Below are 14,361 nucleotides of genomic sequence, written 5' to 3' on the forward strand. Positions count from 1 at the left end.
AAGAGTCTTGGTGGTTCCGAACTTCTTCCATTTAAGAATGATGGAGACCAATGTGTTCTTGGGGACCTTGATAGGGTGAAACACCTGAAGCACCTCTGGGTCCCTGGGGTCCTTCCAGAGGGGATCATCTGACAGTCAGCTGGAAGAGGGATATAAGAGGGGTACTACTACTCTGCGACTTCAGTACACACATACTGTAGTAAAAGTATTCACTTGTAATTGACAGCTAGGATAGAACAGACAAATCTGGGAATATATTCAGATCTGATGAACAATAGAACATCTATTTGTTTATAAAGGTTAGGATTTCAAATTTGACTTGAAACTGTGCTTATTATAAGGAAGCAAGTTCGATCTGTTATGATCGTCAATATGCCCCAAAATCAAAAGGAGGACGTTAGATAAATGACTGATAAAATCATGGTTGTCATACCTGATAATTAAGATGAGCTAAAAGATAAAGAAAAATAATTAGGTGAGAACTTCATACTCTCTGGCTCAGGTCCACTTCATCAAATTTACTTATAAAGACCATTTTACATCAACAGATGTCACAAAGTGCTAATACAGAAACCCAACCTAAAACCCCAAACAGCAAACAATGCAGATGTAGAAGCACGGTGGCTAGGAAAAACTCCCTAGAAAGGCAGGAACCTAGGAAGAAGAGGAACCAGGCTCTGAGGGGTGGCCAGTCCTCTTCTGGCTGTGCTGGGTGGAGATTATAAGAGTACATGGCCATTAAGGCCAGATCGTTCTTCAAGATGTTCACTTGAGTGTTTCATATAGTTATAATCACTGTCTAAAATAACTGGAGGGGGAGAGTTGAGATGATAAGAGAAATTGAATATGAACTCGTCAAATTAAATGTGTCCTAATGTGATCGTGTAAACAACAGCAGTGTTTCTGTTTTGAGATGAACGACACAAGGCCACTAGAAAACTCCCACACACACACAGTGATACCCTCAGGGTAGGAAAACACATTTCCATTTTAGTAATTAAGCAGACACTCTTATCCAGAGTGATTTACAGTTAGTGCGTTCATCTTAAGATAGCTAGGTGGGACAACCCCATCACAGTCATAGTAAGTACATTTTTCTCAATAAAGTTGTTATTTTGGGGAGGGTGGTCGGGGTGAGGAGGGTGTGTGAGGGGAGGTTGCTGTGGGTTTATTTAAAATACTCTTCGAAGAGGTAGGGTTTCCGATGTTTTAGGAGAATGGGCAGGGACTCTGCTGTCCTAGCTTCAGGGGGAAACTGGTTCCACCATTGGGGTGCCAGGACAGAGAAGAGCTTGGACTGGGCTGAGCAGGAGCTGCCCTCCCATAGGGGTGGGAGGGCCAAGAGACGGCAGAACTGAGTGCTCGGGTTGGGGTGTAAGCATAGCCTGAAGGTGGAGATACACACATACAGTTTAGCAGACGCTCTTATCCAGAGCGACTTACAGTTAATGAGTGCATACATTTTTTTTTCATTTTCCAAACTGGCCCCCCGTGGGAATCAAACCCACAACCCTAGCATTGCAAACACCATGCTCTACCAACTGAGCTACACAGGGCCAACATGACCTCATTTTATCAAGTGGCTGTCAACATCTCCTTGGAGAGAGTCTTGCATCATGATACAAACTGTGTTCCACCTTAATGTGAACTCCCACAAAGGAAATTATGATTTAATCAATTAATTGTCATTATTTGATCATAAACTGAGCATTGCTTGCTGTTTGGGGTTTTAGGCTGGGTTTCTGTATAGCACTTTGTGACATCTGCTGATGTAAAAAGGGCTTTATAAATACATTTGTTTGAATTTGATTGAAATACCATTAGTTTGGTTGGAACTGTTCAACTCTCAATGCTAAACTCACTCACGCAAACACACAGGCAAGCAAACACTCACTTTCTCTCTCACACACACTTACACACACACTGACTCACACACACAATCATAGACAATCCAATAACAATTTGTGCTGTGCCCCATTGGCCGGTTTGGGTTGTGCAAAACAACAAGAAAACAAAAACAGCAACAACAACAATCATTATCATAACTGATAACCGCAGCAGCTGCTGGCAGTGAGAGGAGAGAAGGGGGTATTGGGAGGGTATGTGTGTGTGTTTGTGTTGTGGTGGGGAATGTTGTTATTTTGCCAGGACTAATTAGCCGTCTTTGTTTCTTGGTCTGGTCCAAAATGTGATGCTTTCTTCTGGCCAACATATTAAACTGGGATTAGATGAGAGGAGAGGGCATTATTAAAAGCCTTCTCTCACTGCTGGGCCATTGTGACATAGGCAGTGTGAGTGAGGTGGGGGGGAGGAGGAGAGAGGGGGAAAGAGAGAGAGAGCAGCGAACAGAAGGAATCATATCTGAACCAGACGAAGCAGCATCGTGTCACTCAAACTTCCCCCCCAATCTCCATTCTGATTGGTCAGACGCATATCTCCACAGCAGGTATGGACGGCTAGGATTCACATCATGGCACAAAGCAACAGAGCTTACTCAGAGTGCTGACACACACACACACACACACACACACACAAAGCCCCGGAATTCTCTGACAGTGAAATCCATGTTATTAATGTTTAATATTCTGTCAGTCTGGGTCTGAAATACAGTATCACCATTAATGTGTTTGTCTGTATGGATTCAATATATATTGTTTTAAAGGATGGACACACACACAAACACATACAAACGCACACACAGGTTGTAAAAAGAGTGGCTGGTAGTGGGTGAATTATTAATGGAGTGTGTGCCACCTCTGGCCTACACAACACTGTCCACCCATGACCATGTATAGGCGGGCGGCAGGTAGCTTAGTGGTTAAGAGCGGTGTGCCAGTAACCGAAAGGTCGCTGGTTCAAATCCCTGAGCTGACTAGGTGAAAAATCTGTCGATGTGCCCTTGAGCAAGGCACTTAACCCTAATTGCTCCTGTAAGTCGCTCTGGATAAGAGAGTCTGCTAAATGACCTATTATATTATATTATTATTATTATTATAGGCCTGAGCTTAAAAACTACAGTATAAAGACATGAATACAAGACAGGAGATCACTGATACACTGAGGCACTGCCAGCCAGCCTCGGTCTGGGGGGAGTTAGAGGACTTTATTAAATGATTTCCTGCTCTAACTTTACTGTGCTGAGTTAAACTGATGGGAGCACAGGAGCTGTCTCCTCTTTCAGACCCCTGCCTGCTGAAATGGCCTGCGTGAGTATTTGCTGAAATATCATCACAGAAATAGAGGGTGACATTTTGACAACCACTGTCACTATATCACTTTGAATATTCCCTGTAGCCTTATTTCAAAACAAGGTTGGGTTGCAACAGGTACACCTTGCCCTTTATAGTAAATGAAAGATGTATTGAGTTGAGTTAATTATTGCCGTGCAATGAGATGTTTTGAAATACATGGTTGTGCTGTACTGCATGCACTCCTGTACTGGGAGTTATACGGTCACTTTTGCGGCTGTCAAAATGATAAGGGGAGTAGTTGTGTCAAATAAATAGATACTATAGCTAGATACTGTGATACAGCATCCATTTCACTTTGAATGTCTAGTTAGACCGGACTGCTCTGGACTCAGACCAGAGATCTTTATCAACTATGCCAGTGCTTTTAGAGACTGCTGTCAAATTGAATTAATATGACTTAATAAATAGAGTAGAACTTGCTATGCTCAGTAGAGGCAGCTGGGACAGGCACAGGCTTTTTGTCTTTGTTCCATCTCTCACAGCCCACTTTGTCCTTTTGAATTAAATAAATAATCAAAAACACTTGATTAATTTCCTCTCTGATGCTTCACAGTGAGTCATGAAACAGACTCAAAAGTGGAGACAAGGCTCCTCTCTCACATTCTCTCTTCCTCCCTCTCTTATTTGCCTGCTGTGTCCTTCACACATTATTGTCTACTCTCTCTCCCTACATTTCTTTGAAGGTCTCCTTTTTTGTGAGGTATTTTCCTCTCTCTCTCTCCGTCTCACCCTTTCTTTCTGACTGTCCTCATCTCTTACTCTTTCTTTGTATCACTCTCTCACTCTTCTGACCTCTTTTCCCTTTCTCTCTTTCTTCCTCTCCTTTTCACCCCCCTCACCCCTCTGTCTCTCCACTCTGTTCCATCAGACACGGTTAGATGGTGACAGCCATTCAATTGGATAATTAACACCAGTTTAATGCTTGTTAGCCACAATGCATTTGTCACGTTTGATTTGTAATTACGAGACGTTTTCAAAGGAAAACATGTTTAGATCTGTGTAGCACTCTCTTTGTGGTGGCTTTATCAATGCCATTGATTTAAACCTACAGGGAAAGCAGGAGTTATATGGCGGGCTATTATCAGGAGATACTGTACTCTACTTGCTTGGGCGGCAGGTAGCTTAGTGGTTAAGAGTGTTGTGCCAATAACCGGAAGGTTGCTGGTTCAAATCCCCAAGCTGACTAGGTGAAAAATCTGTCGATGTGCCCTTGAGCAAGGCACTTAACCCTAATTGCTCATGTAAGTCGCTCTGGATAAGAGCGTCTGCTAAAATGTAAATGTATCAGGTTATGTCTGTTCATTTCCTTGAAATGTAAATAATTTAGAATACAATCTACTGTATTTGTACATCTTCCTTTTGGAGGTTGCGTTGTCATTTAGACAAAACAGTTTCTCTCTTTCCTTTTTTTCTAAGCTGTGTGTTTTAATATGTTCATGACTGTTTGTTGTACTTAGGTCATTTAATTAGCTGGTAAAATGACTCTAAAGACATATTATGGTCAAATTCCAACCTCTGGGATAAATTAATATTTTCCACTTGGACAACTTCAGATGTGTCATTTGTCTCCAGGGGAATGCAAAGCACTTGGTGAAATGAAGTCATGCTCTGGTGTCAGAGTACTGCTGCCCCTATCTCTTCTAACACAGTTTTAATAGTGTTGGTTTTGTTTTGTTTTCCATCCACAACATAATTTCACCAACTGCAATGCAATTTCACCACCTGCATGTACAGGTAACTGCCAAAATAAAGGAAACAACCAGATAAAGTGTCTTAATAGGGTGTTGGGCCACCAAGAGCCGCCAGAACAGCTTCAATGCACCTTGGCATTGATTCTACAAGTGTCTGGAATTCTATTGGAGGGATGCGACACCATTCTTCCACGAGAAATTCCATAATTTGGTGTTTTGTTAATGGTGGTGGAAAACAGTTACATACTTTAATTCTAAGGTTTAACGTTTATATCCAATGATAAACCATTGAATTAATTAGCCTACTGTCTAATATCAGGACAAAGAAAAAACGGAGATTTAGTTAAATTTAGTTAAAGATTTAGTTAAAGTTAGACACACACTTTACTTTTTATCCAGAATACCTTCAGAATTATCTTGTGCTGTCTCCAGTTATATTAATGTTTTAATGAAATGTCTACAGCTTCTTTGTCCTTTACTGACCCCTGTTGAGAGAAAACAATCCCATCCAGCCATTCTCTATCACTCCTCAACAACCCATCCCTCCATCCACCCCTCTGTCCACAGTGCTCCAGCTCTGAGCTTACATAGACACAGTCAGTTAATCAGTCAAAGACTTATCTAAATTGAACAACTGTGTTTCAAATGACTCAATCTATTCCATATAGTGCAATACAGTACTTGTGGCAAGAGCCATAGAGGGTGTAGTGTATCATGCTAAAGCCTCAAGCATTGGGTCAGATTAGTAACATAGTTAGTGGGACACAGCCTTGTCTAGGAGTTTGGAGAGATTCACACCTGAGTTTGGAGAGATTCACACCAGACTAACCCTAACCCATTTCCACTTGACTTTACTGACACAATCATCCATCACCCAGAATGGCAGTTCTACCTGCTTATTATTGACTGTTGTTTTGTCCCTGAAGAGAACTCTAAAAGTGTTTGTGTGCATGTGCATGTGCGTGTGCCTGGCTAGATTTCTTTGAGTTTGGCCACACTAGCTTTTTACTAACTCAATGCTGTCTATAGCTATGTATGTCAGTATAATCCAGGTGATATGTGCCACATTTTAGGTGGCTTTCACTTTTTCTTAAAAGCATGAAACTTGGTACACTTGTACAGTTTGGGGTCCTGAACATTTTCAGAAAGGGAGCCATTGCAAAAACGTCTCCATGGCACAATGGTGCCATGTACAACATCATAAACTGTTCAGATTATTATATAATGGTGGACCGCCATGGTAAGCCATGGAAGGAAATCCAATAAAATTGCAGTGGCTTCTACACAATAGAATATCATGTATGTGGCACAGAGAGCCATACAGTGGTCTTCTGCTGTCTTCTTGCCCCTGGTTGTGAAAGTGGATACTGTGTGACAATGTGTAAATTCACAGAACACAGGAAGGGCATTTGATTTCTCTGGACCCAGGAACTTCATGGGGTGATTTCATTTGCAGGTATGTACCTCAAGTGCTGACTGGTCCCAAATGCCACCCACCACTCCTCAAATTATATTTCAGAAGGGAACATTTTCATTTTTGAGCACTTCACAATTCTCCTTTATGATTGCACTAGCAGTCAATAAAACATAAATCAAGCTCATTTTGCATCACATCAAAATCAATGACTACAATTTTTATTTTTTTAGCACTTTTCACAACAACAATTGTCACAGAGCGCTTTACAACAACCCGGCCTAGACCCCCAAAGAGAAATCAGCAGCTACAGTATGTGGCAAAATAAAGAAAAGATGGGAGGAACCTTCTTTAGCCGTACAGAGTGGATGGTTGGAGTGCAAGCTGTAACACACCGTCAAATTAGTCAAGAAAGTACAGCAGAGTATATCTGATAACCAGACAGTTGTTCATTTCGACAAGACAAGTCATAATAAGTTCATGGCATGGATGACCAACAGGGTCATAGTAGATCAGAGTGTACAAGACCCTAGCCTGAGAGTTGTCCACATATGCGTACATAGATCTAATATTCTATATACTTACTCAATCCACGTCATCCCATTGGGACACAAGTCCACAATGAGTCTATTTCTGGGCATTCTGAGAATGTGGCCAAAACATCAGTTAACTTCTCTTGATGTGTTGTGTGACATTTTAGCAAACGGTTTTCTTGTACTGCTCAATGTTATGTATTTTGTTCAGCTAGAAGATGCAGCAGATTCTCCTGAGACATCCACTGCTGAAAGACTTAATCTGTCTCATGTCGTTCTTGACAACACGCCAACAATCCAAACCATACAATAGAACTGATTTGACATTGCTGTTATATAGGTGGATATTTGTTTTGAGGCTGCTCTGCCCAGACCTCCAGATGGGCTGAGTTGGGCAAATGCACAATGGAAGGTTTTTGGCTAAGTTTAGTGATCTTCCAGCTAGGAGAACAGGCTCCACTGAATACCTCTGGGTTTGTATGATGTGGTTTTGGTCATGATGCAGTCAACGGTAATAAGGAAGAGGATCTGAGAGATGAAGGAACCCTGTCTCACTCCAGACTGCACAGTGAGCCACTCAGACTTGCCCAATCTGTGTGCGCAACCAATAAACTTTGATTTGATATGATTTGATTTCATAATGACATTGCATTCAAAGTGGTCGAAAACATTCCCTATGATTGTAACAATCTTGAATAGTATACCTTGAATAGTATATATAGATCTTCCAGAGAGTGTCACCGCTACCAAAAGCCTTGAAGTCTATGAAGTGAGAATGATGCTTGCTCCTGCCTTAGCTTGGTGTCAATGGCTGAAGCCATACATTTTTGGTGATGCAGAATCAAAAGTAGTTGATGGCATTACCCCCAAACTGAGCTTCACTTTCCAGAATTATGTAAAATAAAAAATAAAAAAAGCTATCCCATTTTTCTAATCAACAACAGACATAATATTCGATTGTGTACATTGTCAGAAACAGTGTGTCACGCCCTGACTCAGGGGACGCTTATATGTTGAGTCAGGGTGTGTATATTCCTTGTTGTGCTTGTTCTATGTATGAGGATCTAGTATGTCTAGTTGGTTCCCAATCAGAGGCAGCTGTCGCTCGTTGTCTCTGATTGGGGACCATACTTAAGCAGCCTATTGGCACTGTCTAGTTGTGGGATCTTGTTCCGTGTAAGGTATGTTGTGTGTTCTACCTTGGACTTCACGTTTCGTTTGTTGTTTTGTCGTGGTGTTTATAAGTTAATAAACATGTACGTATATCACGCTGCGCCTTGGTCTGACCCGTCATTCAACGAACGTGACACAGTGATTTAATTGGATTTCTTCTTTCCCATTCACCAATATATCATAATCTGAACTGATTATGCTGTTGTACTTGGCACCACTGTAATCCTTGACCATCAAAACATAGGGGATGACATAACCTTTTCTGTGTTATCATGTTTGGGTCAGCAGATATGAAGGAAAATATACATTGTCCGGCTATATGGTGGAAAATAACAATGGTCGCCACAACAACCAAGAGGAGTTTTTGCGATGGCTCCCTTTCTGAAAATGTACAGGACCCATAACTGTACAGGTTTCATGCTTTTATGAATAAGTGAACATCATTTTCAAACATCTCCTGGACTAGTAAGCAAATAGCAATGTATGACCTTTTGCCGGCAGACCAGGTTGCACTCAAGACTCTCCTCCACTCCCGCTCCCCCTGAGTCTCCTTACGTGTGTAGGAATTATTTGCTTTTCCAACTCCTCTTTCTATACCGTGTTGTTTATTTACCCACTTATACTGAGAATAAATCAAGGTCAGCACACAAAGCCAACACATAGCCACTAAGATTCATTATAATGCAAATACTCCTGCATCTGGAGCAATAGGCTGATAGGCACTGACATGCCAAACAATACACAATACACACACACACAAACACACACACAAACACACACATACAGTGCACTCTCTGTCTCTGGTCTCTCCATTCTCGTTCTCCCTCTCTTCTCTCTCTCATTTCCTCAATCTATTCAGTGTGTCAGACCAGAGTGAATCAGGATTGAAAGATCATCAGGGGTTATCTCTACAACAGCCCTCCTTTCAATTCTCCCATATCTCTGTGTGTGTGGGTGTTACCAAGTTTATCGTTTTACTTGTTGCATTATCTGTGTGTGTGTGTTCTTGAGTGCATGTGGTGTGTGTCATGTGTATAGCATTATCATTATTGCTAACAGTGTGTGAATGCGTGCATGCTCCTGGTAAATCTGTCAGAGGCTTCAAAGCGCTAGCTGCCTCCCTCCTTGATGAGCGAGCTATTCCGATGTTTATCATGGCCAGCATTTCAACTCAGGAGCCTCGCAAAAAACATAAAGGGATGGAGGGATTAACAAGATAAAAAGGAAGAGAGAAAACAGTGTGGGATAAATATAAATCATTTCTGGTTCCCTGGGGGAGACTGACGTGAGAGAGAGGTGCCCTATCAGCCCCGTCTGTTCATCTGTTTGTGATCCAAACTGTCTGTCTGTGTCTCTGTGTTCCAGATGGTATATTCAGCATCTGTATGCTGCTGGCACTCTTACGTGTCAGGGTTAATTGTTAATGTAGCCCTTTCCTGCAGTCAAATGACCTAGTGGCCTCATGGATGGAATGTTATTAATATCTTTCAGAATTTCAGAATTAATGAACTTTTTTTTTGTTGTTGCCTAAAATCCTGTTTTGTTATATTTCAGTCTTCTGTGATGTATATAAAGTGTAATATTGGGATGCAAACTCAAAATTGAATACATCTCAACTCTTTTTAAGCTCATAACTATGTGAGGTGTATACTTTTGTTTCAAAGTAGATTTGTTTAAGACTACCAAGAAACACTCTGTGACCATGATTTAGCCAACTGCAGTAAAATTAAAAGGTATTGAGAGACTCTAGTAAATTATGGAAAGGCATAAATAAATATAATCAACAACATTGGGTGCTGTACAATACAGTAATACAATATAGTAATACACATGTTTTTTTGTGATCCATATTCTGTATTTTTTGGAAACAACAAGGTTATAGGAAGTTCATCCTTCAGGCAGATCGCTCGAGATTGACTTCAAAATTGGACGTCTGTCCATGTCGTGAGGGCATCGGGAAATGCCTTTAAAACAACCCACTAGGGGCAACAGTGAGCACTATTAAATAAAATAAAATCTAATTTGCCACATGCGCTGAATACAACAGGTGAAATGCTTACTTACAAGCCCTTAACTAACAACGCAGTTTTAAGAAAAAAAGTGTTAAGTAAAAAATTTAAAAGTAAAAAATATACAGGGGGTACCGGTACAGAGTCAATGTACAGGGGCACCGGTTAGACCATTACCATCAAGTGGACGGGGGTGGTTGATGGGCTTAATCCCATGACTCCGGATCTGAAGTGGTAGACACAAATGTTTTATTTTTTTGTTTTAACCCTATCCCAAACCTTAACTCTTACCTTAGACATTTGGAATGAATCCCTAAACGTATCCCTTTACACTTGTACCCGTATACGGGTTGAAAATGGCAGATTTGGGACGCAATGGCTGTACAGTAACATGCTATAAATTTCGTCAGAGCTCAGGCTCTGTGCTTCACAATGCTATATGGGTTTTGACTGACGGCTGCTCTGAACTTGAGCACCACACGCGACAAGAAGTTGCCCACATCCCTCGTGCTATTTGGGCATCTTTTGGAAATGTTTTGTTGTCGAGTGAGGGAATTAAGCAGACTCCGTGTATTTTTAAAGATCAGACGCTGAGGAGTATAATAAATACAGTTTTGATGTCATATAAGCAAGCCAAACACCCGTGAGTCCAAATGTACACTACATTTCCATATCATAAAACACATACAGTGGGGAAAAAAAGTATTTAGTCAGCCACCAATTGTGCAAGTTCTCCCACTTAAAAAGATGAGAGAGGCCTGTAATTTTCATCATAGGTACACGTCAACTATGACAGACAAATTGAGATTTATTTTCTCCAGAAAATCACATTGTAGGATTTTTTATGAATTTATTTGCAAATTATGGTGGAAAATAAGTATTTGGTCACCTACAAACAAGCAAGATTTCTGGCTCTCACAGACCTGTAACTTCTTCTTTAAGAGGCTCCTCTGTCCTCCACTCGTTACCTGTATTAATGGCACCTGTTTGAACCAAGCTGTCAAAGGACACCAGAAACAAAATTATAGACCTGCACCAGGCTGGGAAGACTGAATCTGTAATAGGTAAGCAGCTTGGTTTGAAGAAATCAACTGTGGGAGCAATTATTAGGAAATGGAAGACATACAAGACCACTGATAATCTCCCTCGATCTGGGGCTCCACGCAAGATCTCATCTCCCGTGGGGTCAAAATGATCACAAGAACGGTGAGCAAAAATCCCAGAACCACATGGGGGGACCTAGTGAATGACCTGCAGAGAGCTGGGACCAAAGTAACAAAGCCTACCATCAGTAACACACTACGCCGCCAGGGACTCAAATCCTGCAGTGCCAGATGTGTCCCCCTGCTTAAGCCAGTACATGTCCAGGTCCGTCTGAAGTTTGCTAGAGTGCATTTGGATGATCCAGAAGAGGATTGGGAGAATGTCATATGGTCAGATGAAACCAAAATATAACTTTTTGGTAAAAACTCAACTCGTCGTGTTTGGAGGACAAAGAATGCTGAGTTGCATCCAAAGAACACCATACCTACTGTGAAGCATGGGGGTGGAAACATCATGCTTTGGGGCTGTTTTTCTGCAAAGGGACCAGGACGACTGATCCGTGTAAAGGAAAGAATGAATGGGGCCATGTATCGTGAGATTTTGAGTGAAAACCTCCTTCCATCAGCAAGGGCATTGAAGATGAAACGTGGCTGGGTCTTTCAGCATGACAATGATCCCAAACACACCGCCCGGGCAACGAAGGAGTGGCTTCGTAAGAAGCATTTCAAGGTCCTGGAGTGGCCTAGCCAGTCTCCAGATCTCAACCCCATAGAAAATCTTTGGAGGGAGTTGAAAGTCCGTGTTGCCCAGCGACAGCCCCAAAACATCACTGCTCTAGAGGAGATCTGCATGGAGGAATGGGCCAAAATACCAGCAACAGTGTGTGAAAACCTTGTGAAGACTTACAGAAAACGTTTGACCTGTGTCATTGCCAACAAAGGGTATATAACAAAGTATTGAGAAACGTTTGTTATTGATCAAATACTTATTTTCCACCATAATTTGCAAATAAATTCATTAAAAATCCTACAATGTGATTTTCTGGAGAAAAAAAATCTCATTTTGTCTGTCATAGTTGACGTGTACCTATGATGAAAATTACAGACCTCTCTCATCTTTTTAAGTGGAAGAACTTGCACAATTGGTGGCTGACTAAATACTTTTTTTCCCACTGCATACAGTGTCAACATTTATGATCACTATGTTTGATGTACAGTTATAAGATGACATGGCGTTATACCCTGGGTTGTTCTGAACAGAATGAGCCTATGTTTGCATATTGTGATGAAAATTCGCAGTGGAACACGCACAGTGGCGGCTCCTGAAAAAATTCTCAGGGGGGGCAATTTTTCCGATGATTTAGGTGACCTACACACATTTTAAAAAAGATATGTCCAGCAACAACATGAAGACAGGGGCAGCATATAAGTCAATACCAGAAGCATTTATTGACTGATCTCAAAAGTGTTGGCTTACAAAAGCAAAATAAGTTATCACAGTAAAAATAATCAAGGGTGTTCTTTCACATTCCTCAACACTGCATAAACAATATGCATTTCCATAAAACACCTCATCTAATTGTGCCACAAAGTTGACAAGTCCAAGAAAAATACCAGGGTTGGTGGAGCCCTCAGTTTCATCTTTGCCTCGCAAAGCTAACTCAAACACTCCGCAAAACTTCACACACTGGATTAGCCGGCTGAGGATGTGGCAGTTCTTGTTAACCTCATCGTTGTGGCGGCGGACAGCTAGCCTGTATCCCTCATCCAGTTGAGTGGCAATGTTCACTCTCCCCAAAGCAGACAATCTCAAACAGCTATCCATGTGGGTCTTTGACAGCTCATGTTTCTTAATCTTTTCTGAAAGATGGTGCATGTCCGTTACACCAGTCGCTGTCCAAGCGGTGCTGTCTGCCGTGCCGCCTTCAGGGTGAAAGAGTAAGCAGGGGTAGCAGAAGACTGCATTAGCTACATCGCAGCCTGCTAGCCAGGTTTTTCGTTCGTACCAATTTTTGGAAAATCCTCAGGTGTAGGACTTTCCCCCTTTAGTAGAAACCTGTTGAATTATTAAATTTGGTCTGGGAGGTCCTAATTGTTTCGTTGCCAATTTATCTTGATTTGTTCGCCGACAAAAAGGAACTTCTTTCAAAGAGACAATCGAGTTGCACTGAACGCTAGCCATCTTGACAGTAGTACGTGAATTGATTGACGCTGCTACCCGCTCTTTTCTTAGTTACGTTCATGGTTATGTTACGTATGACAAAAGCGCGTAAGTGCAAGCCCTCCCGGAACCCATAGAGATTGTATTGAAAGCTCTGATATTTGAAAAAAAAAGATTTTACATGAGAGTCTATGAGAGACTTCTGGGGCGATTTTCAACCTGACTGAAATCGCCCCAAAAGGGGCGGGGCCATTTGAAGCACGACTTTAGCCTGATTGGACATTTAGTGGCAGATCAGACGTCTAGATTAGAACACTGATAACTACTGTTGCCGTGATATAATTGATTAGAAAAAAAATCCCTTCCTTTTCCCGTTTGGCAGTGCGTCGCCCATATCGCCCTAATGAAAACACCGCCCCTGAACACGCACCTAAATGCACGCATGACTCCTTTCTATGCGCACCAAAATTACAATCTGTTTTTCTGAATTGCCCTGTGAAAGATCGTATTTTATAACTTAGCTAGTTATGTTGGCAATAGAACAAGCTTTCAAATTATGCCCACCTGACCCAGATTGCGATTTATAATGGTCAGTTTTTGGATTGCGTAAACAACAACAGTAATTGTGTGATGGCAGGGCTGTGTTCCAAACAAAACAACTACAAGATTGCTTGCTCTAGTTCCTCAACGGCACAGCTAGGAGGGTTCAATAAAGCACCTTATAGTTGAAGACTCTTCTTTGAGTCATAAAAGTGTATTGAAATTACTTAGGAACTCTGCACACTTTGGAGAGGTGTGTGGCCACTTGGAGACACCAGTTAGTCCTCTCACTCAAACCCTTGTCATTTTGTTTGTCTTACGTTGCACATACCCTACATTTTCCAGGAATATTCTTATCATGCTACTAAATGTATCCAGAATATTGTCCGATTTCGTTATCAACAAATACAGCAAAAAGTACAGTAAATGTAACATGCACATAAAATCAGTCTTGTGTCAGGTGAACTGTTGTGTCCTCAACTTTTGTCTAATAATGTTCCCACTATTTCCAAACTGTTCCATTTCAATTGCTATCATGCTTATGCA

The 14,361-nt window shown here is 41.4% G+C and overlaps 1 protein-coding gene across 1 annotated transcript in view; it reads left to right on the forward strand.

Annotated features, from left to right (window-relative positions):
- The window catches only part of LOC121577671 (ephrin type-A receptor 8-like), a 131,141-nt gene that overhangs the window by 99,682 nt on the left and 17,098 nt on the right, over window positions 1-14,361 (forward strand). The gene's annotated exons all lie outside the window — the stretch shown is intronic.

Source organism: Coregonus clupeaformis, chromosome 12 (assembly GCF_020615455.1).
Source record: "Coregonus clupeaformis isolate EN_2021a chromosome 12, ASM2061545v1, whole genome shotgun sequence".
Lineage (NCBI taxonomy): Eukaryota > Metazoa > Chordata > Actinopteri > Salmoniformes > Salmonidae > Coregonus > Coregonus clupeaformis.